Source organism: Myotis nattereri, assembly GCF_964212035.1.
Source record: "Myotis nattereri genome assembly, chromosome: 4".
Lineage (NCBI taxonomy): Eukaryota > Metazoa > Chordata > Mammalia > Chiroptera > Vespertilionidae > Myotis > Myotis nattereri.
In genome coordinates this window covers 72,535,001-72,538,741 of record NC_138079.1, presented here as the reverse complement: position 1 = coordinate 72,538,741, position 3,741 = coordinate 72,535,001, and the positions used below count along the sequence as shown (strand labels likewise).

Here is a 3,741-nt window from a genome sequence, read left to right as displayed (position 1 = left end):
TTCCCTCAGAGGTGCTTGCAGCCGTTACCCGGACACTGAGACGCGTGACTCTGGGCGCGGAGAATCAGCCATAGCCTCTTTCTCCGCCCTTTTGACTCCCTGAGACCCCGCCCCACCCAGGCTGCAGCAGAGGCTTTTGCATGTGAATGTACCTAACTACAGCCCAGCCAAGCAGACCCGGAACTTCCAAGAGAAGGCCCAAGGCCCCGCAGCGGCTTGCATTGCTTCACAGCTGAGCCTCTTCGTGGCTCCTGCTGTGTGGCCTCAGGCAGGGGCTGAATTAGCACCTCCTTAGATCCAGGAGCCACTGTACCCAGTGGTCAGAGGGGGACCATTCTCCCACTTCAGACACAGCTGCTTCCCACAGCCAATTGGCCTGGAGGTCAATTCCTCCCACTGATCCTACAACAACCAAGGCACCAAGAGTGCACCAAGAGTGCCCACCCCAGGTAACTGGGGAGGCTGAGCCACTGGGCCCTACAGGACACCTGGTGCGCAGGGCCACTCTATCAACACAGGGAAGCAGCCAAAATGCGGAGACAAAGAAACAGGTCACAATTGGCAGAAACGGAGGAGGACAGACGACTGGATATAGAGTTCAAGGCCACGTTTATAAGGTTTGTCAAGAATTTTATGGAAACCGCCGATAAATTTAATGAATCCCTCAAGGAGTATAGTGAGACCATGGAGGACATGAAAAAGGAACAACTAGAAATTAAGCATACACTGACTGAAATAAAGAATAATTTACAGAGATCCAACAGCAGACAAGAGGATCCCAAGAATCAAGTCAAAGATTTGAAATACAAAGAAACAAAAAATACCCAACCAAAAAAGAAAAAAGAAAAGAGATTCAAAAAATATGAAGATAGTGTAAGGAACCTCTGGGACAACTTCAAGCGTACCAACATCAGAATTATAGGGGTACCAGAAGGAGAGAGAGGGCAAGATATTGAAAACCTTTTTGAAGAAATAATGAAGAAAACTTCCCCCACCTGGTGAAAGAAATGGACTTACAGGTCCAGGAAGCGCAGAGAACCCCAAACAAAAGGAATCCAAAGAGGACCACACCAAGACACATCATAATTAAACTGCCAAGAGCAAAAGATAAAGAGAGAATCTTAAAAGCAGCAAGAGAAAGACAGTCAGTTACCTACAAGGGAGTACCCATCTGACTGTCAGCTGATTTCTCAACAGAAACCATGCAGGCCAGAAGAGAGTGGCAAGAAATATTCAAAGAGATGAATAGCAAGAACCTGCAACCAAGATTACTTTATCCAGCAAAGCTATCATTCAGAATGGAAGGTCAGATAAAGAGCTTCACGGATAAGAAAAAGCTAAAGGAGTTCATCACCACCAAACCAGCATTATATGAAATGCTGAAAGGTATTCTTTAAAAAGAGGAAGAAGAAAAAGGAACTCTTACCATTTGCCACAGCATGGATGGAACTGGAGAGCGGATAAATACCACAAGATCTCACTTATTTGTGGAATATAATGAACAACATAAACTGATGAACAAGGACTGATCCAGAGACGGAGAGGCTTTGATTGGATTGTCGGGCTTTGGAGGGAAGGTAGGGGAGGGTGGGGGCAAGGGGGAAAGATCAACCAAAGGACTTATATGCAAGCATATAGGCCTAACCAATGGACACGGACAACGGGGGGTGAGGAGATGAGCGGGGGGGGGGGGGGGGGGGTAGAGGGTACACATATGTAATATCTTAATCAATAAAAAATATTAAAAAAAAAGATTTGATTGTTCTTTATAATTACAATTTTCAAGTTGGCATAAGCCTTTAAGAAAATGATGAAATAGGGTACCTTTAATCAACGTGTCCTATTATCAGAATTTCAGCGTAATGAGTACATATCTTACCCGTACACAGTTAGTTTTGTGTTACTGTTGAATGAAAAATAATATTTAATCTAATTCTAAATACTTAGGTCTAACATATCCTAAGGTCAATTTTTCTCATTCATGTCTTATCTGTTGCCACCTCTGCTCTATTATTACTCAAGAGAAGGAATTACACGCTGTAGCTTATCCATCCACTTCCTCCATTTCTTTTCCAGTCCTCCTACCTAACAGTAGTGCCCAAAGAAGCATAGGATCCCTGAGAGGCAGAAAATGATTGAACAATCATGCAAAGTCCAACTGACAAAGATCTCCTTTACCTTCTGGCAAATGATTCCCACATTTTCACATTGTAGTATCATTCAATATTTAAAGAGAAAATTGCACAATTTCCACAGCAATGATGGCCTTTGAAATACAAAAATAAAAACTAAAATATAAAATAAAAATTATAGTGGAATGATTCTTTAAGATGAAACTGTTGTTGCTATCACATGCCGCTAGATTCACTTTGCATACATACTAGTCAAGGTTCTCCAAAGAAACAGCAAGATAGATATAAATTATAGCTATATAAACATGTGTGAGTAATAGAAAAATTGTACAGAGTTAAACAGTCAAGACATTATTTAAGACTACTGCAGTAAGAGCGAGCATTTAATCTTGGAGGGAGCACTGAGTGAGCTGGAGGAAAAGTACTGAGGGGAGTGAAAGAGTAGTTGGTCAATGTTTTTAGACCAGCTGTGTCTGCTAATTGGTGCTCACTCAGGCTTCCACCTTCTTACACAGACCGACACACTATCTTTCTTGGTGATAACCTTTCAAAGAGATGGCTCCTAGTCCGTGAGAAAGACACTCCTAGGTTGTAAAGCTGACAAAAGTCTGGGAGAAGATTTACATGTCAAAGCAGCAGGGAGAAAATTTACAATTCCAAGTTTTCTGAGGTAAGTGCTCTAAGAGCAGGTCAGGGGCCTCCAGTGAGGAAGAAGCTGGTCTAAAGTTTGGTCAAGCTGACAGGAACAGAAAGGCTGTCTTGCTCAGTAGATGAAGGGATGTGTCAGGCTGACATAGGCGAGGGAGATGACAGGAAGACTGGCAGTTTCTTATATAAGAACTCACAGGGAAAGGACTCCATTTTAAGAGGCTTAGAGAACACATTTCCAGTTACGTACCCAAAAGAATTATTGGCAGACACCAATATGTAAAATGGGGATGATCAATGTAAGATGTTTTCTGGAATTAATATTTTTGTTGTAATATTAATATCTGGATTAATCAAGTGATCGAGTACACCTCAATTAGAATTAGTACACCTCATTTAGAAATCCCAGACCTGGGAACAAGTTTAAATAAAAAAAATCAACAAAGTAACAGTCATGAAATGATACTCTCTATAATGTCTATAGTAGTGGCCAATAAATTTGCTTAAAGGCTTAAAATGTTCCTTATTTTGACTTTGATCTTTTTCAAATATATTACTGGTGTTTTATTTTATTGACCTAATAGGTTACAAAAATAAAATTAAACCACATATAACTAAATAAGAATGCACTGATAGCTAGGCCCTGGGAATTTACTTATATGATATGTTTTAAGAAAAGATAAATAAGCTGATGTTTATAAAAGACTTCTGGCATAATAACAAAATAAATAAAAAACAATTAAAAAACACATTATTCTCACTGTGAATATCAATTTCATGAAACATGATGTGGATACTAGAAGTTATAAATATGAAGACTCTGTACACATTTGGGAAATAATGTATAAAAAATACAAGTACACGAGTTGCATATACTATTTAAAACTTAGAAGTATAGATATGTCAGGTTGAGGATGATTGTAGTATTTCCTGAAGAACTGTGAAAAAAATATTTTAAAGA

The 3,741-nt window shown here is 39.9% G+C and overlaps 1 long non-coding RNA gene across 1 annotated transcript in view; it reads left to right on the top strand.

Moving 5' to 3' along the window:
• The first annotated feature begins 2,647 nt into the window (after positions 1–2,647).
• The window catches only part of LOC308517773, a 22,972-nt gene continuing 21,878 nt past the window's right edge, over positions 2,648–3,741 (top strand). Inside the window, exon 1 of the long non-coding RNA XR_013995889.1 lies at positions 2,648–2,802. This is a non-coding gene — a long non-coding RNA (uncharacterized lncRNA). The remainder of the gene's footprint in view (positions 2,803–3,741) is intronic.